At 36.3% G+C, this 25287-nt stretch overlaps 1 protein-coding gene across 1 annotated transcript in view; it reads left to right on the top strand.

Moving 5' to 3' along the window:
* Positions 1 to 4656: 4656 nt before the first annotated feature.
* The window catches only part of Csnka2ip (casein kinase 2 subunit alpha' interacting protein), a 112147-nt gene continuing 91516 nt past the window's right edge, over positions 4657 to 25287 (top strand). Inside the window, exon 1 of the mRNA XM_031364210.1 lies at positions 4657 to 4878. The gene's annotated coding sequence lies outside the window, so the exon portion shown is untranslated. The remainder of the gene's footprint in view (positions 4879 to 25287) is intronic.

The raw sequence follows: 25287 nt of genomic DNA, 5'->3' as shown, positions 1-25287 counted from the left end.
GGTCACTGCAGTAGAGACAATATCGTCTATAATGTTCATTATCTCCTCATACAAAAAGTTTATGCTTGTCATCTATCATAAGAAATTGTAACGGCGAACATCAGTATTGCATATTAAGCTTAACAGTGCTGTTGTCAGTCCAGATGTTACATGTAAAAACTGCAGATGGTTGAGAAATGTTTCCTTACATTTGAAAATTACAGTGGCTGATTCAGCAAAAAAGCTAATGACACCTCTGAAACAGGTGTGGCATTCCAACATCTGTCTTTATGTTGTCATTCTCCTCAATAATATAAACAAAATGCTCACTGTTATCTACATAAATAAATGACAAATACATTTTTTTTTATATTAGTTCTGACAGGCACAAGTGTTCTGGAAAATCAATACCAGTTTTCTGTGAGAATTTGATGGGCTTGTTGAATTTCCCATGGTGAGTGCTGGATATCTTATTATTGTGTGTAGATCAAAGGCTACAAACCCTTTACATCAGTAAACATCCTCTAAGTTTATGGTCTTACTGTACACTGACTGTGCTGTTTGGCAGTTGGCAGAACTCTGCCATACAGTGATTACAGCAACAGTGGAGCTGACACTCCAGTTCCAGGTGAAACTAGAACAAGTTGTGGGCAGAAAGCCCTGCCGTGTTTAGATTATACTGCAGGACGTGCAGAGATGATGTGCAAATATTATATTGTTTCACATCAGGGACTTGAGCAGCCATGGCTGTGGTATCTATCCCAGGAGGGTTCTGGATGAAACCCCTCAAGGCTCTTTTCTTTGAGAGATTAGGTCAGCATCATTGCATGTTTCATAGTTTATAATCTGATACAAAATGTATCATAGCAAGTAAATTCACAAACAAATTAACTTCAAATTATATAGACCATGGAGATGATGAATGATAGAAGTGAAGGTGACTGAACCGTCTCACTCACTCAGAGTATTTTTAAAGGCTTTCTGAGGAAATGCAATTCCAGCTGACACACAGACTTAGGACTGGGACACGGGCTTGGCAAATGGAAAGTCTATACAAATATCCTGAGGACTTATTTTTTTAATTTAATTCCCTGCAATAAAAAGGAAATCACTTTCAATTGCTTCATTAATTATGAAAGAAACTGAGTTTTAAATAATATTACTTTGGATATAGGCAGTTGCCTTCCTTTGAAAAGCTCCAAGTTAATCACATGTGGAAGTTAATTTCCCAAGTTTCCTTTTAAAAGTGGTGTGGAATTCTCCGAATGTTTACACACGACCTTCATTAAGGCTAAGAATTTCTTCATTTAGATTTTGGCTTTATATGATGCTAAGGCTGGTTGTTTCCTAGCACTTTAAGTCAAAGAGTGATAATTCCTTCTCTTTCTTCTCTATGTGCTCCCAAGTCTCTAAGCCATCCTCCGGAGCAGGGAGGAAATCCCTCACACTCTTACCTCACTTGGATTTCTTTGTTCTTACTCCATCAGACCTTCCGGTCATATGGCTCCCTCTTTACTTTCTTAAAAACACTGGGTAACTTTAATATTACTGTGGGGATGTATCTTTTGAGAAAAAAAATTTGTATATCCCAATTTTAAAAATTCTCTTTGTTATAGTATTTCTTTTTTTAAGCAAAACCACTGTCAGTTATAAGCTGTTCAAATAATGGATTTGAGTTAAAGTTTGTGAACATTTGGAAGAGTCCGCTGAAATCTCTGATTACTTCTCACTTCCCTACACTGATTCTTGCACATTCAAGCTTTGTTGATTTTCTTTTCCAAGGGCCTAACACCATGCCTTCTCCGTCTCAGTCATCTAAAACTTAGTTGTTGACTGGAAACTATCACAATAATAAGGACAACAAAATGTTCCAGGAGTTAGGAAGAAGACAAAAGGCAGCAAATGCTTTGATTTTACATTTAAAAGCTTTGTGTTTCGTGTAGGATTTGTTACAGGAAATAATTATTGTCTGGCTTTAAACTCTCCCTGCTTTTACCCAGATAAGCCCCAGCTGATAAAGCTCAGCAAAAAGAAGAGTTGGCCAAATGGAAAATGTCACCAAGAGTTGGGCCTCAACTTTGCCTCTTCTCCCCACTTTTGTTTTAATTTTTTTTTCTATTTTTCACAACAGGTGGAGGAGACATTGATTAAAAACCTATAGACATTTTGATATCCAGAAACTGAGAAGACCAGCTCTGGGATTCTTAAGGTTTGACTTCTACAGATATTTCTCATAGAGACTGAGTTTCTTTCCTGAGTGACTACGGGAATGAAATTGCCTCCCATGGTGATGAAGATAGAAGGCTTCTGGGAAGGATGAAGAAATCAATGAGTTGGGCATATTTAATTGTAGATGCCTTTCTCCCATTTATTGAATTGAACTGGAATGCTGAGCATGTAGTGGTATGAGTCTAATAGGTCTTGAATGGCAATACCAGTCGGAGGGTGTTCAGTCCTCAGCACAATTATGCAAAGCCACTGGTTTGAGTTGAGGGCAGTTTCTTTTTTCAGTCATATGACAGAATATTATCTTGCAAGTGGTAAGTATAAATTCCAGACAAAATACCAAAAGGTGACATACAAAAGCTCCAAGGAATTAATATATTAGGCTGTGGAGTAAAATTGGAGTATATAGGGAATAACTCTCATTGGGTCAATTGGTCATTTTAAAGAACTTTTTTTTTCCTTATATACTGACTTTCGGAGTTTCAGTGAAATGTGTCTAAAACTTTAACAGAAAAAAAATTTAATGTTTTCTATCCTGAAGAATCAGAAGACAGAGTTAGGCATGCCCACAAGTTATAAAACAAACAAACAAACAAAACAAAACAATAACAAAAAAAAAAAACCCTGAGAAACAAAAGAAACAAGGAGGCAAAGAAGAGGCCTCTGTATACAGATGCTACCAAATTTATAGCTAACATTTAGTCTATTTATATTAGTGGACATTATATTACTGAACAAATGGGACTGAACTTCGTTGACATTTGACTTAACTTTTAGAGAAACACTGCCTACATCCTGAGTCTAGTTAAATGAACTGTCAGCTAAATGAATAACTGATAGTTGAAGAATTAAATAGAAAGTTGCCATTGATGCAGGATATAATTAAAGATGCCTTAATAAATATTTTTATGATGAACTGGAAAACAAAACCATTTCAAGATAACTCAGATGTGAGAATCAGGTCAAAAGAGTGAAAAATAATTCACTGTAATCAATGAAAAATATGCTTAGAGCTATTAACATTGATGATTTAAAGAGAAAATGAGAAAATATGGAGGAACATAAAATGAAAATTCTATATCCAAGCAGTAGCATCTGAATGGAAGGAAAGAATGGATGCATTGATAGCAGTGTGAAAATGAAAATATCAGTAAACTTCAAAAATTATAGCATTTTTCAGTCTGAAAAAGCAAGGAAATAAGGATTCAGAAGTCAAAACAGATTTCATTCTCTGTGATAAAATAAAAACTCTGACACAACTGCATAGGGGTTCAGAAAATATAAAGGATACTGAGGCAGAAAAAATAGGTACAAAAATCTGCTGAACATATCTTCAGTTTGGTGTAATACTCAACATTATGGATTAAAAAGGCCAAGGACACACAGACCAGGGTAGATAATAAATCACATTGTATTTGACAAAATCTCAGCTAACTTCTAAAGAACAACAACAAGGGAGAATCTTGAAAGAATCAAGAAAAAAATGACTATTAACTATTGGGAAAACATGATTGAGAAAGGCACTGATTTATTGTCAGAGACAGTGGAAATTACAAGATGATGGGATAATGTCTTTAATGTGCTAAAGTATGTAATGGAATCAGATAAAATTATAAATACAGTGAGGACCTGAGGAATTAAGTAGACATGATAGAATTATAGAAGTCAAGCCAAGAATGGAAAAGGGTCCTGGAAAGGAAAAAAGATGACCTCAATTATGCCAAATGTTGCAGTAAGTCAAGATCAGAGTCTAGCCATTGAACTGAACAATCTGGAAGCAAAAAAAATCTTGACAGGAACAGTTGTGGTAGATTACAGGCTTAGAGTTTATTAAGAGTGGGACTTGAAGAGAATAAGAAGGTGGATAGGAAATAAGTGTTAGTTAATATGAATAATGAGAACAAGTTAATGTGTTAGTATGTTACTATAATACAGTAGAGTACTGTCCAATACCATCTTGTCTGTGGACCAAAGGAAAAGAGAAACAAAAACTGAAACAACCAATTGAACTGGAATTAAATAATTATAGATTAGGGACTTAAGATTTCATGTATCATGTTGATTTCATTGTTTAAGACTTGATCATTTTTCAATGTAATAGTTGACAAGTATGCTCACTAAAGTTATCTAACATTTAGTGATTTTGTTATATAGTACTCCAATTTTTTTCTCTTCTACTTTTAATATATATATTTTTAAATAGAGAATAAGTTATATTTTAAAAACCATTCTTGTAGTTATTTTAAAAGTAGATATAAAGCTCTTTTAACAATAAGACTGATGTGATTCGAAGTTGTTTATCCTAACTTACCTACCAAACACTGTGTCCTGACTGAATTATGTCACTCATTATATGAGAAGATTCAGTTGCTTAGATTTTTATTTCCATGAGAAAACACATTCAAATTTCTTGCTCAAGATTCTGGAACACCTCTCCCATTGTGAGGTATACATAGATGTTGTAGTGGAAACAGCCTTTTCCTTCCACTCCACACCCTCATCTACCATCAGGGAGGGTAGGACAGGAAAACTCCCTTGGCATCAAGTATAAAAGCAATGGGGTAGTGGGGATCCCAGACACAAGCATCACCACCAGTGAACATTAAAGGAAGATCCTGGGATCACTCACAGCTAAAGGGATGAAAAGAACTATTCAGCAGCTACAGTGTGGTGGTAAGTTTCCAACAACATGCCTGATTTTTTTAAAGAATGTGTCAAATTAACTATGTCTCTGTTGTGAAACATTGTACTTCTGTGTGTGTGTTTACATATATGTAGTTTTTTTCTTCTTTTTTGGTCCTGAATATATTGAGCAAACATCTAAATATATAAAAGACAACAGGGAATAATTCTCTGTTTGGTACTTTGCCTTTGTGGTTAAAAGATAAGTTTTCATTCAGAAAGTGGAAGTGGATTGACTGACATCCAGTAATATTTCTATGACATCAGTGTGTTGTCTTAACGTGTACCAAAGTATCTGAAAAAAAAAATGCTTGTGTTCTGAATAAACACAGGCAAACCTTTTCTTATTTTTGTTCCCTGAACAGTACTGTAAAATTGCTATCAACATAGCACTTGTATTCTATAAGGTGTTGTGCATCATCTACAAATGTGTTAATGTAAATGACAGGTTTTACATGGGATACATTAAAATTCTGTACTATTTTATATGAGAGACTCTGGAATTTGTGAACTTTATATCTATTACAATCTTTGACCCAATTCTCCATAGTGATTAAGGGAAGACTTTAAACTATGTACAAAATGTGTCCATTTCTGATACATTTTGTATATAGAGTATACAATGCGAATTGATATTATGTGTAATGATAAAGCCCAGGGCAGAGAAGAAGTCCCGAAGGAAATTCTGAATCATCCACACTTAAACTATTCTCAGCATAGATTTAGTACTCTGTAAATCTTTGAATAGTGACAAACCATATAATTCTTGGTTAAAAGGAATCCCAACCAGAGCAGCTACCAATTATGGGGATGAGAACTTATGCTTACGTTCCTAAGTAGAGAAAGACTTTATTTAGAATCTATAGAAGTATTGTTTTTCTGTCTCCTTGATTTTTTGGGCCATTATTGCAACTGTCTGCAGTCACCATTTTCTGTCTTGAAATATCAAGCTTATATATTTAGCTATATGTTGAACCTAAAGATTTAGATATACATTCTCTTTTTTTTGGGAGAGCATTGAATAGATTTCCAGTTGCTGGATAGAATATCTCAAATATACCATGGAAGCACTTGAGTTCAAGAGGTTTAGGATTGTAATCACAACTCATTGAGACTCATGAACTACAGCTAAGTAATTTTCTTGTTTCAAAAGAAATGGGTACACAGAAGTATGTTCTGCATATTTACAGTTTCTTAATTGCCTGCAGTGATGTGTGAAGTGAATATTCAGGGTTTATAGGAGTGTGGTTACATGGGCTAAGATATGGAGAAAGGACACAGAAGGGAAAACATTAGTTAATATTGCTTCCGAGATGAGTGGATTTCTTCAGTTTTGTTAAAAATGTGTGTTTTCTATTCAGAGATTACTAGAAATCAACTGACTTGTGATTTATGGTGAATGACTGTCATTCTCAAAGAATAGGAGCTATTAAAAAAAAACACCTTTACTCTTTAGAAAGACACATGAGTCAGCACCAAGATGTCTTTGTAATCATGTTCCTCTATGGTTTTAGTGGTATTGTGATAACAAACCAGTTGGGATTTGTGGAGTGTTCTTAATCTCTTATAAACCCAAGTACCAGTCACCAGCCTCAGTATGATTAGGCTTTGGTGACTTCCTTGAGTTTAAGGGTTAAGGCATAGCTTAAGAGTTTATGTAAGTGCATTAACTTTCTGAATTTTTTTCATTGTAATTAATATTTTGGATGGAATTTTCTTATGGAATTTAATTCTCATTACAGTTTTCCTTCCCTGAACTCCTCCCAAATCCTCCCCGCATCTCCAGTCATTCAACTCCACATCTTTTTTCGCTTTTAAGAAAACAGGCAAATAAAACACAAACAAACTAGAATATATAAGAAGATGAAAAAGCATGAGACTTGTACACACACATGTACAATAAAAACAAACATCCTAGAACCCATAACAACACATATTGGAAAACCATAATGTATAATATGCCAAAGACTGGTAAGATTTAAAAAATTGCCCAAACAGAATAATATTAAAAAAGAATCTACAAAAGACTATTGAGTTCATTTTGTGTTTATCATCTGCTGATAAGAGCATGGCCTGCATACCATTCAGTATGTTTTATATACTCAGTGAGACTCTGTTAGAGGAAACTAATTTTTTCTTTGCAAGTGGTTACCATTTGAAGGTAGTTTCTTGCTTAGCTATGGGCATTTTTGCCCACTTCTATGGGTTCTATCTCATTGAGTCATCAGGTGGTGATTGGTCACTTTCACATTTGTGCCACTACACTTTGTGCTTGAGCAAGTTTACCTTAGGTTAGGGTTCTTAACTCACTGCTTAATCATACATATTTATATGAGCCTCTGTCTTACCTAATTTCTACCTATAACTGTTAAAAACCACATTTTAAAGACCTCACCATTTTTATAATTAGCACATTGGAATCAATGTGTGCTAGATTAGAAAATTTAGTGTATTTTATCAGGTTTGGTTAGGCTTTTGTAAATATCCTAGAACTTACATGCATAGATCTCATGTGGCAAGTTCATATAGATGCATATTTACTTTTCAATTAACTTTAGAGAATCTATATGAAATTGAAGAAGTCTATCAATTGGTTAGTTTAACAAAACTAACCAATTATTTTGAGGCTTTTATTTTTATAAAGTTACATTAAAAATAGAATATATTTAGGAACATAATTGAGCATTTTTTCTTAAACAGATTGTTTTCTATTAAAAATAAGGTAGAAAAATATACTTTAAATGCTGATGTGGGCCATGATCAACATGACATATTATAATGGAAATTATGAAAGATTTATAAACAAAAACTTAGAATCCTTCAGTGAAAGCTAGTCCAAGATCTGTCAAGGAGAGATTTCTGAGTCTGGATCTTTGTTTTCAGTGTGCTTCTTGGGACTCTAGGCAACCTAGGGAACATCTATGAATACCTGTTTCCCTCATTGTCAGATGGGAAATGATACGACTGGATGACTGTCATATACCCTGGACCTCCCGATGTTCACAGGCACTTCATTCATACTATCTCACTATTATCATCTCTGGGCAAAAAATGATTAAATTTTTTTAGTTCCTCTTTGATCAGCAAAAGAATTTTGACCCAGTGGAAATTAGCCAGCCTTGAGTTGTTTCTAAACTTAGAGTAGAATTAAAGTATGAAGACCTAATGTCATTGACTTGATTCATAAAAATAAAGAACTCACCGGACAGTGGGAGGCAGTGGCAGGCAGATTTCTGAGTTCAAGGCTAGCCTGGTCTACAGAGTGTGTTCCAAGACAGCCAGGGTTATACAGAAAAAACATGTCTTGAAAAAAACAAAAAAAGGCTGAAGATTGTTCATTCTCTGAAAGTCATATATTTGAAGTCACCATTTATTTAAATGTGTAAAGCTTGGTGTATTTGAAGACAATGGTATTACTCATACACTGATGTATTTATTTTCTTCTTCTTTGTGTTTGTGTTGTGTGTGTGTGTGTGTGTGTGTGTGCATGTTCATTTTTTGTATGTATTCTTATGTATGAGTGCATGGGCACATGGATGCACATACATATGTGTGGAAAAAAAGAAGTTGACATCAGATGACTTCCTCAGTCACCATCCACATTACTTTTTGAGGGACAGTCACTAGACTGAAGCTCTCAATTTGATGAGACTGGCTGCCAATGATCTTTAGAGATCCTCTTATCTCCACCTATACAGCTTCTAGGATGATGATGATGATGATGATGATGATGATGATGATGATGATGATGATGGTGATGGTGATGATGATGGTGGTGGTGGTGGTGGTGGTGGTGGTGGTGGTACTGCTGCTGTTGCTGCTGCTGCTGATAATGACTTGTGTGTATATGTGTGAGTGGGTAGCTATTTTTCCAGGGGATTCAAATTCTGGTCACCTTGTATTTGTCACAAGTACTTTGAGAATTGAACTATCTTCTCAACTTCAAGTTTTTATTTTTTGTCAAGTAGAGTTTTGTATAAAACCATAATTTGGTATTGTTAAATCTAATTGATCAAATGTATCAATCACAGATTATTAATACTAATATGAATTATTTGTTTTTTTCAAGGTGCTTTTATTTAAATGAAGTTTGTGTGTATCCCGGGTTTTTTTTTTTTTTTGATACATTAATAATGATAGGCTTTTGTTTTTTACGCTAGAACATAAGCAGCTATGTGCCTCCTTTGTTGTTCCAACATAGATTTTTAGAAGAGGTCTCCTAGGTCAATCAATTTTCTATTATTTGCTTTTCTTTACAGGATGGCACATAATAAGAAATTCTGTTTTGGTATTTCAATAAAGATAATCTCTGTGATGTTTTTGCAGGATTGATTAAACTTTGAAGATTTTATGATTTTTGCTCAGAAATTCTGTGGAAGCATTTTAGTAGATACCGATTTTCATTTTGGATAGGAGTTACCACCCAAGGTCAAAATGTTTTCGAAGGTATTCTTGGAATTAACAGAACCCCACTCACAGAGTTACCATTCTTTTGAAGCTTATTCCTTTTAAATCATATTCTACTAAGACATATGAAATAATTTCCATCACCAACAAACTTTCTTTTATGGAAAGTACATTGAGATTTAGATGTTTAAAGTCTTGAACTTTAAATGAAGGCATGTGCTTTTATTTTGTTGAGACATTGTTTTAAAACCTTTGTTTATTCCTTGAGCTTTAGGAATAATTATGGGATCATATTGAATAGCTCATCAATATTGGGCAGAAAATATCAGTTCATAGTGTAGAAGAGATGAGCCTGGGATTAAAAGCTAATCCTATTTATTTTGATTTATATATAACAAATTAGATATCTACATGGATTCACTATATTAATATTTAACATGCAAATATTTTTAACATAAAAATCTATACTTGTAGTCTATTAGTATGAAATCTGTACTTATTTAAACATGTTGTCCCTCATTCTATTGGAAAGATAGGTGTTTAATTTCATCAGAAATAAGGACAAGCACACACATTTCCCATAATATATTAATAATGGAGAGAGATATCATTACTCACATTGTAAATTATACAGTAAGTCTTAGGTGATTTATTTAGTACCTTAAACCCAGAAAATCTCTCTGGTTGGCAGGAATTTGTAATGCATATTAATTCCATGTTCTAGCCATATCTGAAATAAAAAAAATCAGAATAAGACTAATTCTGATTTTCTTTCAAATATTATATTTTAATTTCACATATGTTTCTCTAATCTTTTCAGCAGTGCTTAACGATTTAGAAGATGCTGATTAAAGCATTTCCTCTGATTAATTATGTTTTGGCTTTCTACTGTTGTATTATATTTTAAAATCAAGTGTGCACACATTGCCTGGATTAGAGGAGCATCTGCTCTTCCCAGTCTCTGCAAATATTTATATAAATCTAACTGCCACCCATTCACTCCAAATTCTCACGGCTTGGCTATCACTGATTGCATCTCCTCATTAAGCCACCTTCAGGATACAGAGATGTAAATAAAACAGAGTAAAGGCCTACATTTTAGAGGTGTTTGTGTTCATGGCTTTCCATCCAATGCCTGCTATTTCATTTTTTAGAATTCATTTTGCAATGTGGTTTCCTTTACTTCTGCTTTCTTTAATTACAGATCAGATCTTATTAATCAACAAAATACTCTGGATATGATGGGTAGGCTTTTGCAAGAAGATGTATTACTGTTTGTCAAATTCTCTATAAAATAGCATGACATAAAGCTTAATACTCATTAGGAAAATTCAAGCAACACATGAAGGCATAGTATCTATTTTATTTTATTTTATTTTTAGTATTTATTCTTTGTTTTACAAAAATGTATCCAAGGGGCTAAGAGAACATAGAAAGATAGAGCCTCATCACAGGGATTGGATAGCAATACTTTATGACTGTCCTTCCCCTCCTTTTCCTTAACTAATAATAGTGGATTTCAGAGGAGGAGACTACTTTAATATGTGGCTTTAGCTCTATTGAATGCTTTGATACAGAGGGAGAGGCATCTATTTGACTTCATTTTACAAATTGTCCTTTGACCATGTAGACTCTGTGGACAGAGTGGATTATTTTTCTATTGCAAATTTCTAAGACTGAGAATTTCTTTTCTTGCAGCTTTATGTAATTATGTTCAAAGGGGTTTGAATTAAAATGGAACAGATGTGTCCATCTTTAATTATAGTGTAACAAATTGTGTTACTGTAAGGCTTTATTAAGTGAAACACTCATCTTTATGCAATAATGGGTCAGACAGCTTCAAAATGCTATCAGTGAGCAGAGTATTGCCTACTGCACTTAGACTTCAAAAGGACAAATTAAAGCTCAGAGGGTGTGTTCACAGAGCCAGAAGGAACGGTGGAAAATATTCACATTTGCTTTTCTATTTCAAGTAGAGGGTAAACAACCATTAGAAACATACCATGACTTTTGCTATTATATAATAAGACAAAAATATTTGACATCACAGACAGATTGAATAGAAGTGAGACTCTCTAACTTGGTTTTAAAAATAAACCACTTTAAAGATTGCCTGAAAACCCTTTTGTATTTTTCTTGTGTAAGAACTTTCTTATAAACAGATGGTGAGGAAAGGGTCCTTCGTGTACAGGTTGTGCAGTCTTGTTAATATCAGCTGGAAACTACTTAGAGGCTAAGACAGGAACATGCTCCCAAGACCCACTCAAATTGGGGAACCCACAACCAACCAATCAATCAACCAACTGAACAGACAACCAACCAACCAACCAACCAACCAACCAACCAACCAACCAACCAGCCAACCAGCCAGCCAACCACCAACTAACCAAATCATAATTCATAGTATTTTATCACAACACTATAAATAATCTATTATGGGAAACTACAACTTGTTAGATGAATACATAGTTCTTCCGTCAAACTGACTGAAGTAGACTGATAACTTCAAATATGTTTATTTTGCATACTTTTCAACATTATTCTGTTAATTGAAGAAAATCCAGACACAGGTAAAAGTAAACAACAAAACGACTAACCCAAATCTTATTCCTCACTTTTTGATAGGCATGAACATAGGTAACTTACCAAGATGTAGTTGTGTATAGCTAATTATTTTGAAAAATATTACATGATAAAATACACTAGATAATGAAAATTATGTAATAACAGTCATTTTTCATGTTAAATGCCATGTACTAATCACTTATATCCAATAGAAATCGGCATTAAATATTTCCTAATTTTTTCCATCAGAGGGTTATTGATTGATTATGAAAACATTAATCCCTTATTTTAATAATTACTGAGTTCATGTTATTCTGTGAGACACTGTTAAATTTTCACCAGTGGTGACATCCTTTGGAGGGACTCTTCTTGTTTTAGCCTATCATCTCTTTGGAAATGTTTGACACTGGAAGTTTTATACCAAGCCCTGAGTACCCATTTACATAACATTAAGTTCTTCTGTGTTTTTGTCAGTCTCCACAGTATGACAAGTTATCACATTATATTTAATGTGACCTTCCTTGCAATGAATCCAACAGTTGGTCTTGTGGTTAGGCTTCAGGAATAAGCTCAAGATATATGCCAATTTTCTATAATTTTATAATTTTATTACTTCAGATACATTAATGCTTCCTTTATCTGGCTATCTATGATATGTACTTTTAAACCTAACACAGATGAAGGTAATTTTGGCATCATTTATGTAGTAATGCCTTCACCTACTATATGACATTCAAGACAAAAGGAAAGAGTAAGTACCCTTGGGAAGAACTGGCTTTAACTTATTTTTGTCTTTTGAATGCCTTTCTTGGGAAATGAAAATTGATTTTGTATTTGAGTATGTATGTTACACAGAAGGGATGATAGTATTATGCAAAATATACTTCTGAGGTTTTAAAGAGACCTGAAAGACTTTGAAACTTTATAATTTGTTAGATGCTTCTTGAGTTTTTATGGCTGAAATAAGGAGGACATTGGTGTCTTATGTGGAATGATTTTTGTAAATAGTGGAGGATCAAACTGGATGGTCAAATGAGGATAGACCAAGTGTAGATTATAGTTTCCAAAAATGCAACAGGAATAAAAATGGGTTTAGAGAATGAAAAGATGTTCGTGGTTAGTTCCTGACAGAAGTGAATTGGGCATATGCTCTCCTGAGTTGTTCTGAGGTCCAGAAAAATAGAGAATTTGCTGAGGGTCAGACTTTAAATTGGCCCCACTGCTCTGTTTTCCACATCTGCATCTATTTCAGGGAATCTGATTGAGTTGAGTGATGATGAGGAACCTCTTATTTCAGACATCTCTACTCACACTGCAAACCCATGACTTCTTGATTGACATGGACCTTCTACCATGTTGATTTTTTTTTTTTGAGGCTGCAGGAATGTTTAATCAGGCCCAAAGACAGTCTTCCTTTTAATGAACATTATGTATAGTTTTTAAATATCAGGAGGACAAGAAGTTGTACACTAGTGGACTTCTGAAAGTCCATACTTTCTCATTAGGAGATACTTTTCTGACAATAGCTATTAACCTTGGTTGTGTGTCATATTTCCTTTTTTTATTAGATATTTTCTTTATTTACATATCATATGATTTTTCTTTTCCCAGTTTCCCCTCCCAGGAACAAACAAACAAACAAACAAACAAACAAAAACAACAAGAACAAACCCCTGTTAGCTCCCCCTTCCCCATGCTTGCCACCCCACCCTCTCCCACTTATTGGCCCTGGCATTCCCCTACAATGGGGCACAGAACCTTCACAGGACCAAGGACCTCTCCTCCTATTGATGATTGATTTTGCAATCCTCTACTATACACATGCTACCAGAACAATCATTCCTATCATGTATAGTCCTTGGTTGGTGGTTGAATCCCTAGGAGCTCTGAGGGTACTAGTTAGTTCATATTGTTGTTCATCCTAGGGGGCTGCAAACCCTTCAGATCCTTTGGTCCCTTCTCTAACTCCTTCATTGGGGACCCTGTACTCAGTTCGATGAATGGCTGTGAGCCTCTACTTCTGTATTAGTCAGATACTGTAAGAGCCTCTCAGGAGATAGCTATATCAGGCTGTCTTGTCCCTCCTTCAGTCTTTGCTCCATAGTTAATCTCTGCAACTCCTTCCATGGGTATTTGGTTCCCCCTTTTAAGAAGGAATGCAATGTCCACATTTTGGTCTTCCTTCTTCTTGAGTTCCTTGTGGTTTGTGGGTTGTTCTTCCTGCATTCCAAAGTTCTGGGCTAATAACCACTTACCAGAGAGTGCATACCATGTGTGTTCTTTTGTGATTGGGTTACCTCACTCAGGATGATATTCTTCAGATCCATCCATTTCCTTAAGAATTTCATAAATTCATTGTTTTTAATAGCCGAGTAGTACTCCATGGTATAGATGTACCATATTTTCTGTATCCACTCCTCTGCTGAGGAACATCTGAATTGTTTCCAGTTTCTAGCTATTATAAATAAAGTTGCTATGAAGATTGTGGAGCATGTGTCCTTATTACATGTTGGAGCATCTTCTGGGTATATGTTGATTCTTAAAACATCTAATTTTCCTCATTTCTTTTTTTCCCGAGACAGGGTTTCTCTGTGTAGCCTTGGCTCTTGGCTGTCCTGGAACTCACTCTGTAGAACAGGCTGTCCTCAAACTCAGAAATCTGCCTGCCTCTGACTTCCAAGTGCTGGGATTAAAGGCATGCACCACCACTGCCCGGCTATGACTTCTTGATTGGCATCGATCTTCTACCATGTTGATTGTTTAAACATCTAATGTTCCTCATTTCTTCTTCTTTTTTTGGGGGGGCATTTTTATTTTATTTTTTATTTTTTTTATTAGATATTTTCTTTATTTATATGTCTTATGATTTCTCCTTTCCCAGTTTCCTCTAAAAAAAAAAAGACCAACCCCCCCAAAACAACAAGAACAAACCCCTGTTGCCCCCCTCCCCCTGCTTACCACCTCACCCTCTTCCACTTATTAGCCCTGGCATTCCCCTACACTGGGGCATAGAACCTTCACAGGGCCAAGGGCCTCTCCTCCCATTGATGATCGACTTTGCAATCCTCTACTACACACATGCTGCCTGAACAAACAGTCCCACCGTGTGTAGTCCTTGGTTGGTGGTTGAGTCCCTGGAAGCTCTGAGGGTACTAGTTTGTTCATATTGTTGTTCTTCCTAAGGGGCTGCAAACCCTTCAGCTCCTTTGGTCCTTTCTCTAACTCCTTCATTGGGGGCCCTGTACTCAGTTCAATGGATGGCTGTGAGCCTCTACAACTGTTTTAGTCAGGTACTGTCTGAGCTTCTCAGGAGATAGCTATATCAGGCTGGCTTGTCCTTCCTTCAGTCTCTGCTCCATAGTTAGTCTCTGCAACTCCTTCCATGGGTATTTTATTTCCCCTTTTAAGAAGGAATGAAATGTCCTCATTTCTTTTTTAACTCATGGTATACTTAAACAAATGTAACATTTTAAGTAATTGAAGATTTTCCAGATAAGTTTACTAATTTCTAATTTATTTCCACTGTGTCAAATAATATACTTTTTATGAGTTATGGAGACTTGTTTTATGGCTATATAGTGGTTTGTTTTGGCAAACACTCTACTTTTCAAACGAATGTGTAGTCTGGTATTGTTTGAGTTGTTTCACAAATATCTTTTCACAATTTGTGTTCAGGTTGTTAAATGTTTCCCACTATTTATACTCTATAATTTATATATTAAATTTTCTCTTTAATTTTTAACATTTTCTTAACTATAAAGCCAATTTGCTAACATTCTTCTGAAATGATTCATCTACTGATAATAACATTTGTGATAAATGATATCACTGATAAATGATATTACTGATATAGTTTATTCTTATAAATTAGATTTGGAGTCTAATTTTTGAATCGTCCTTACCTCCAGTTCACAGTATAACTATAAATATTTCATTGGTCTCTGATAATTCTAATGTAGATTGTTCATTCTAGCTTGGTGCTATCTTATTCACTGTTTTCCTCATGTTGGCATGGTTCTCGAGTGTTGTTTGGTTTGATCAACATGATGTGATTGGAGGACATTGGTGGGGATTTACCATTCTTGTTCACAAGAAGTTTTGTGTTCCTCTAATTATTCATGAACTTCTCTCCAGGGAACTTGGGAGTTGTTGGTACGGTTTTTCTTTTTACAGATTGTTCTGATGTTGTATAACTCACACTTGGGTTAATTTTCTTCATTACTGAGAATGATTTTCCCTGAGCATCCCACTTCATCACCACTGAGTAGAATCCTTAGTCTGCCTAGTGAGGACAGGCTCCCTTCTTGACTCTGCCTTAGTGTCAGGCATGTTCCTAGGTGTTCTCCATGCTTTGAATAGTTTCCTCATACATGTATATATTTTTTTCCTCTATGTAGTGTTTGAGAAAACACTCAGGGTTTTGATTCTAAGTGTTTCTCTCTCCTCTGACATTTTCCCATGAAGTTGAGCAGGCACATTCCCCTGCACACTCAAGCTCATCAGATTCCTCAACTCAGGGAGACTCTGGGTTATTCTTTCCTGAGTTCCACTCTGAGAATTCTCTCAGGTCAAGACTCTAAAAGATTTGTATGGTTCACCTCATCTTTCAAGAAGCACTGGCACCAATAGGCTGGAATCCAGTGTCTCAAACTTCCTTGTTTCATATCTTTTATTTTTGTCATTTAAGGGGTAGATGTCACTCTTATAGGATAATAAATCTAGCTAGTCACTGCTTCCACATCTTGAGTTGACTCAGAAGGTTCCACTAAACTGATTTGTAATTTTTAAACATCTAAAGATATTGTCTATAGGCTCCCATTTGTGGTTTCTCCCTAATCTTAGCAAATATATTGAAGGATCTGGTAAAATCTTAGGAAGGAGTATAAAAATACAGTAGAAGAACATGATTGGTACAGGAAAAAAGTCTTAAAGCAGTATAGTTTCAAATTTTTCATAGAAAGCAGATAATAGAGGATGCTTGAATACCATGGTGAAAGACTGCAATATGCATGGTTATTATTTAACAGTGTTGTTAGTAATTGACAAGTGAAAGGCTGCTGAGCTATAGGCACACTTCACTTGCTTCAGAAAGTATTAAAGTATTTATGGTTGTGTTAATTGTTATGGTGAAATATTTTCCATCATTTTACAAAAGTCTTAGCATCAGGTAGAGAAAATATATGGTTAAATTTTTCATGTGTTATATGGGAAAGTGAAAAATAATAAAACACAGATTTTAGGCCAGCTGGGGAAGAAATAAAGAAAAACATGAGTAACTTTGAGGATAAATGAATAAGCAATAGGCAATATTTATGTAGAACCTACTGTGTGCAGCACTCCCTCTGTGTCCTTTCTGTCTTCTGGATGATCTTATTTCCCCATTGCTAACATATTAGGCACATTATGAATATCCACTGGGTTATGTGTAATTCCATTTTCTTTAGATGAGGAAATTGAGGCCTTTGCCTATGTTTACACAGTTCGGAAGTGACTGATTGAGAATGTGGGTCCAAGCAGTCTGATTTAAGAGCCCACACATGTAACCACTGACTATGTTGCCAATGAGTTTAAAATGGGAATGGATTAAAATATGCAAGAGAGCTGAAGGACTGGGGGTTGCGGTCAGAGAGCAGGATATTAATGCTAAAGATGCCAAAGTCAGAGTAGTTTTGGGTGGTGCTGAACCTAAAGTGGGTGATGAAAGTAGAATTGAAGCAAAGGTAATTGGAGTTGGTCATTTGAGAAAGTTCAAACCATTTTTGATGATTCATGTTCATGGACATTAAATATACCCATGGCAATGGCTGAATCAGAGGTAAAGGGAAGACTAATAAAATTTTATTTTTGTAACTAGCTATTGTTGATAATGTGGTAGCGTTTGGTAAGGGAGTGAATGAATCTACTTATTGTAGACTAGAGTAGAAAAAATGTTTTTTGAGTACTTCATCACAAAGTGTGTAAGGATAGTAATAAAAGAAGAACCTGGCTGCTGGCTTCGTTCTCCACAACTTTTCTTAAAGCCTTATTTTCTCTTCTCTAGGTCCCATTTCTAATTTTTTTTTTTTTTCGAGACAGGGTTTCTCTGTGTAGTTCTGGGTGTTCTGGAACTCACTCTGTAGATCAGGCTGGCCTCGAACTCAGAAATCCGCCTGCCTCTGCCTCCCAAGTGCTGGGGTTAAAGGCATGCGCCACCACCGCCTGCCCATTTGTAATCTTAGGACACACAATTATACTTAATCTGTAGATACTTCTATATGGAAGGTGTTTTCTTTTCCTTTTGGTTTTTTACCATACAGCTCCTGCTGAGCAAATAAATGAGGTGGTCCTGATTGGTCCATGGTCCTGACTGGTCTATTTGACTTTAAGTATGGGTGGCAGTTGACACCAAAGCTCCTCTGTGGCTGTTTGAGTCAAGTCATCCTATCACCAGAGTGTTGACTAGAGAGGAGTCACTGCTTTCTTTTATGCACTTACTGAGGATCAGGCTTGTACTGTACACAGTCTTAAATGGGGACTCTTCATTTCCTAGTATCTCAAGGATGGACTTTTTTCTATAAATGGTTTTTTCTAGGCCTTTAAAAAATTTATACTTACAACATTGGACACCTCATTTTATTGGGAAAGAAAAGTTGTCAGATCTCTGACTGCCAGGCAACTGTAATTGGACATACCCACTTCTGTCCTGTGCATTACTTGAAATCTATCTAGAAGTAATCCAGGGTCTTACTCAGGGAAGTTTTACTGTCATTGTTTGGGACTTAGTGTCTTTGTGCTGGCCTCTATGTGTTCCTTGACCTGATCCTTCACTGATGGAAACTTCACTATATTCCATGGATGAGCACAGCTGGTTTGATAAGTAGCACAATTCACCAGAACAGCTATCCATTGATGTACCAAATCTGTGGAATCAATTTCTGGGTAGCTCATTGGCTGGGAATATGAAATGTCAATTTTTGGATGCCATCTTATGTTTTTTTCATTAAATAAAAATTATGCGTGCATGTGTCCATGCACGTGTGCATGCATGCATATGTATGTGTATAGCTTGTGTACAACTGGACACACACACACATACACACTCTGTAGAGGTCAGAGGACAAGTCATGGGTCATGGGAATTATTTCTCTCTTTATGTGGGTCTTATAGATAGAACTCATCCCATCACATTGGCTCTCATATATTTGTCAACTTAAAGTAGAAAAGCATATTGCCATTCTGATTTTTAAAAACGTGATTTGCAAGGGGCTTTCCATTTACATAAATATCTGATGGAGATTCAAGGGGAAGATAGTACAAATACCAGTCTAAGAAGGGAGACCTTCATCAGCTCCATGTTGTACTCCATAGGATTGCAATACAGCACTCAGTCCAAAAGTTCCTGCATTCTGGCAATATTTTCTCACTCTGACTTTGTTTAATGTGGGTTTTCTGCTCTGCAGAATTTGTTCCTCACTGGAAAATTAAAAAAATTCTCAAGGGTCTAGTTTAGTCCTTAGTTTAAGGAGGTGTTACAGACCCACTGGCCTGTGCCAGGATGTGGCTTTTGTGTGGTGGCCAGGGACCTTGGGTAAGATGCTTCAGAAGTTAACAGTGATAGAACAGCACTGGCATTCCAGCTCAGTGTGTGTGTATGTGACATCCAGTTACTGTCACATGCAGGAATCATTCTGTCACCAAGTTCTGGATTGGGCTGACAGAAAACCAAATTATGCTGGCCTGTTTATGAAATCCACCTATAAGACAGCAAATTAGGGGGAAAGTTAAAAAAAAAAACCCACTTAATGTTTTCATGTCAGCAAGACTTAAATCTTGGTTATTGAATGAGTGTTGAAGCTAAAAGCAAAATATTTTCCCAAGTAATGATTGTGGGCACCCTTGTTTGTTTTAGTTATTTTAATTGAGGTACTAACGTGATTAACCAGTTTCTAGGATAAAGAAAATTAACGAGGTGGTGACTGTACCGAAGTGGGGGGAAAGGGCAAGAGATGAGTGAAACTGAAAATTTGAGCTGATGCCAATGTGAAGGATCTTAAATAGAGGCATGATTAATCTTGCAGGATGTGTGTTCTTTTTGTGAGTCTTGCCTGCCCCTGAGTCCTTGTTATTATGAAGAGAAATATTGAGTTCACAGGAATGCCATAGGACTTGAATGAGGAGGGAAGTCAGACACTTGTACTGGGGAAGCCGAGCCTCCATGCGCCAGTCATGTTGAGAACTAGCTTCAGCAGAGGTTTGGTAGATGTCCTAGGCAGAAAGGATGCAGTGGTGATGATACTTGGGAGAAGTAGCTCAGTGACAGATGAATATTGCTTTTCATGCTTTATTCTTCTGAAATATTTGCAATTAAAATTGAAAAAGCGTTTTTGAGATAGAAGATGTTCTGAGAAAAGTCCATCTTGCTTCCTGACATTCCTCTAATAGCTCCAAGTCTCAGTCTTTAGAACTGGCCTTTAACTTTGTTTCACTCAGTGCTTTGGAGAGCAGATTCCTAAGTCTAATCAGGCTAATGTAAACCATTGTACCAACAAAGCACACACTAGCCTTTTTCTTGATCGTGAACTTTCCACATGATGCTGCTGAATGTTAAAGACATGAAACAGTTCTGTATGATCGAGATGATTTGTTTGGTTTCGTGGGCATATGATCCAGTGATAATTTGCAAAGGCTTGTTCCCAAAAGCTCACTTGGATAGCATTTATTAAAAATGCAAGTCTTCTGACTAATGAATGGTAAGATGATAATATTTTGTTTCTCTTCCAAGTAAACAGATTGGGTTCCAGGAATTTGAGAGATGGAAACAGTGACCTTTAAATTAGTTTTCAAGTGGTAGAACCCTTTCGGCTGTGAAAATGCATATACAAACATCTTGGAGAGCACAAGTCTCTAAGGAATGATGGGGAGGAAAAGAAGCGATGAGCTAAACAATATGGACTTCACATGGTGTTATTAACATTTCTCCCTTAGAAGTAAATAGTTTATAGTCTATGCTTGGGGAGGGGTTCTATTTTAAGGCAGAACATGTTATTGGTATAATTCCTTCTAGGCAAGTTGGGATGTCTATGTTGTTGTTTTCAGTAACGACTCCACTGTTGAAGGCCTATTAGCTGCTGAGATCTGTTTGAGGCACTAGAGACACAAAGGTAACAAGGTAGTGTGTCTACCTTGAACATGGCATTCTTGATGGGGAAGAAAGACAATGAAAATTATAACCTGGAGCTATTGAATACCAAGTAGAAAAACTAAAGTAGGCAAATCCTTTACAAAGTTGACAAGAAAAGTCAGACACCGAAGTGAAGACCCGCAGCCCTAGTTCCTGAAGAGATGGACACAGAAGGATTTAGTAATCTGTTTGTTTGATGTTGTGAAAAACTGGGCAACTAAGAGACTCCTTCAGTTGGGTTGGTTCAATAGAAGGCTAAGAGGTTGTTTGGAGTTGGGATCTGAATGATAAGACACAAATTAAGATCTAGAGGAAAGGTTGTAGGACATAGAATTTGTTACTTAAAAGGTATTAGGTTAAGAAAACTTTGAGATCTTAATTTTTTTATATTTTTGGGTGGAAAAGAGGCTAGTGTGATTTTGTTCTCAAGAAATTAATGTGTTTTCTGTTGTTTAAGGAGTCAGAGAGTTCAGGCTACTTTGGGATCACTTAACTAGCAGTATGAAGGCCAGCTATTGTCAGGAATGTTTGATCCTGTTCGTCTAACTCAGACTTGTTTCTAGTTCCCTCTCCTTTTTAAATTTCCTTTGCCACAGTGTGTTTGTTTTCTACATACTGTAGGTTAGTTTACTTTGTAGCTGGAAGATGTGTTCCAGGAGCTGTGGGAGCTTCGCCAAGCATGTTCCGAAGGCTAGGAAGTGACTTCCCATTGTCTCTCACAAAGTCACAGCTCTTTTCTCAGAAGCCCCATGAATCTCTTAAATGCTTCCAAATCCATGTCCATGTCACCCCTGAGTTAGACCGTGGGGAGGAGAATAGAATTCCCTTTGGTAAATCAGCTCCACCTTGCTGTATTTGGGAAAGCGGGTTCTACTATCCACATCCCCCAGGGATTCACAGCCTGCAAAGTAGAAGGAGGGGAATTAAAATAAATTCATAATGACTTTCAGGACAAGGGTTGATGGCCAAACTGATTTGTAGGAAACCTAATGATTATTGGTTGTAAGTACTCACACTGGAGCATAGTGAAAGAGACTAGAAATATGTGAGGCCAGATATAGAGACTGAGATCAGCCTAACTAGAGTCTTGCAGGATATTGATTTTGAATTCTACTGTACTTGAAAGCAAATTATATTTTGTAGTTTTAAGTGTTTCTATGTATACAAATGTGCAGATGTGTGTGTGAGTTGATTAGACCATTGTTCCTGTAGAACACAATTTCAGAAAATGGAAAATAATAAAATCCAGTAATTCTAAAGGTCTGGAAATTAACAAAGAGCAGGCAATGACCAAAGTCTAATTTGCTATTATTGCAACATCAATACTCTATGAGATAGAATGGTAAGAGGTATAGCTTCTGCTGTGTTGACAACTTGAAGGATGCTATTGTAGATGAATAGAATCATTGGATATATCCATAGTAAATTGCTAGAAGCAAGGGTACTGAAAATAAGCAAACAAACCCTAAGTCCAGAACTCTGAGAATAAAAATGTCTATATCCCTGAATGACTAGTCCATATGCTATGTGTGAATAATCCCGAGAGCATCATGAAAAAGCAGGAAGAGAGGAGATGTGATTTTTTTTGGTGAAAGATGTGGCTGTTTCTGGTGAGGTGTTGGAGTTTACCCTTGCTTGAATGAATTCTATAGTGTGCACACAGCCTGGGTGGCAGAAAACAGAAGCCTATTAGATTGATTCGTCAGAGGGCAGAATTATGGGATAGAAGACCAAGTGGAAATTTACTAGGGGGGCCTACAGGCAAGAAACCACCAAAAGGGTGAGCCTCAAAATCTTGAGTATAAACTCAGCTAAATTCCTTGGCAGACGCCTAAACAAAATAGGCATGGAAGAGACCACCAGGGGGCCAGGCTAAAACAGCAGTAACTAGAAGCCAAGAAAACTTGGCAGTGTTACCAGTCTCTTTCCACACCATGAGGGAGTTGGATTTTAGTAGTAGTTCACATGAGTTAGTCTCTTACTAGAACCCAAATCCAGTGAGCCTTAAAAAACGGACTTCAGTGTCTCTAATGCAGAATGGCTGTTATTCACAGAATGCTTGTATCTCATCTACCCACAACTGCTTAAGTTGAAGTCCTCATTTCCAATCAGGGTTATTTCTTACAGTTATCAGGAACCCACAGGGCTACTTTTCCCATTCCACCCCCCCGCCCAGTTTATTCCCTAGTGTGTCCACATTGACCATTGGTCTGTATCTGTTGACATGCAGTATTTCACTGAGCCTTGGAGGTGGAAGTTATTACTCCTACAGAGACAGTTGGACTGCCATGAAGCAGTAGGATTGATCCTATAGGATTGTTAGAAGGTGAGACAGAGAAAGCTAACACTTTATTCATCTTTGCAGATGTACAGAGAAAAGGCCATGTAAGAAGGGTGACCCTCTGCAAGCCACAAAAAGCCTTCCTCAAAAAGGAATTCTGCCAACATGTTCCTCTTTAAATTATAATCAACAGAACTGAGAGAGTAAATTTTATCATTTTTATCCACTTAATTTTATGGACTTCATTGTGGTAGCCCAAGCATCCTACCTACCATGACAAGTTTGCGGAGGAAAAAAAAAAAACCTAACGATTCTAGCCACAGAAAGAAAACAAAAAGTAGATTCAATGAGCAGGAAGAAATCCTTAATGGAATCTGATTCCAGTTAGCTCAGATGTTAAATTAGCACAGATATTAAAGGAGCTATTGAGATTATTCAACAAATGAAAGGAAAATGTGCTCAGCTAGAACAATGCATTTTTTAATACTTGAGAAGAAATAAAATTTTATCAGAGAAATGTAAATAAAGAAAATTTATACAAATGGAACGATCTGTGTATGCATATGCAAATATGTGTATACATATGTAAATGTATGTATCTACTTTGTGTACATGTAGTTAGAGGCCAACCTCAGGTGTTAGTCCTTAGGCAATGCCCATGTTAGTTCTTTAGCTCTTTTCCTTTCTTGAGATAGGCACTGGCCTTGACCACACCAAACAGGCTCTACTGTCTGACCAAGTCCTGGGGTTCTGTCTGTTTCTGCTTGCCCAGCTCTGGGATTACAAGCATGGACTACCAAGCCTGAAATCTTCCTATGATCTTTGGGACTTGAACTTTGCTTCTCGTGCTTGATTAGTTCTTTGCCAACTTCTTTATCATAGAAAGGCCTAGAGCTAATAAGGAAAAAAATTAAATTGTCTAGTTAACAATAGCTGTTTAACACAAAAGAAACCAACATAAAGAAAAAAGGGAACAGAGCACACATGAGACCAATCCAACTGGGTAACTGTTAAATGTGTATGGCTGTCAAAGGATCTGTCACAGATGAAACAACATTATTCATTGCTTCACTCTAAATCTTGGTGAAAAGGAAATGATAGAAATATATTTGATTAAGGCAGTAAATATGTGAAAGTTGGAATATCTACATTAGAACTTTGAAGTTATTACTAAACACAAAGTAGATATTTCATAGTGATAAAATGTTCAATACAGGAAGATTTAAGAACTAAAAACACAATTCGATCATCAATAGGAGGAGAGGACCTCAGCCCTGTTGAAGGTTCTGTGCCCCAGTGTAGGGGAATGCCAGGGCCAATAAGTGGGAGAGGGTGGGGTGGCAGGTATGGGGAGGGGGGAGGCAACAGGGGTTTGTTTTTGTTGTTTTTGTTTGTTTCTTTGTTTTTTGGAGGGGAAACTGGGAATGGAGAAATTTACATGTAAATAAAGAAAATATCTAATAAATGAAAAGAACTAAAACCACAAACTCAACTAATAAAAATGCTTAAAGACAAATTTAGATAATATAGATGGCTTCTTGGCTAGCAAGGACCACATTTGGGAAGGAAGGATCAGTTTTCTCCAGTGGGAAGCCACTGAGAACATCAACCACACTCCAGGGCAAGTCCCATACTCAGGAAGAGTTTGCTAACACAAAGAAAACTTAATGTTATTTTTGCCTACCTGATGTTTTATTTTCCTTAATTTTAGATTTTATTTCTGTTTATTTTTGAGAGAGAGAGAGACAGAGAGAGAGAGAGAGAGAGAGAGAGAGAGAGAGAGAGAGAGAGAGGACAGCATATAAGGGTGGGTGTGTAGGGAATTAGGGAGGATCTGGAAAGAGGGGACATGATAAAAATATATTGTATAAATAAATTTTAATGAAAAACATGAACTACCAAAATATGATAAGATACAGGGGATGATGGATAAACAGATATAGTTGGAGTTTATATTAATCCACAGAATAAACATTAATGATAGAGA

Source organism: Mastomys coucha, unplaced genomic scaffold (assembly GCF_008632895.1).
Source record: "Mastomys coucha isolate ucsf_1 unplaced genomic scaffold, UCSF_Mcou_1 pScaffold12, whole genome shotgun sequence".
NCBI lineage: Eukaryota > Metazoa > Chordata > Mammalia > Rodentia > Muridae > Mastomys > Mastomys coucha.
This window is presented reverse-complemented; position numbering and strand designations above follow the sequence as displayed.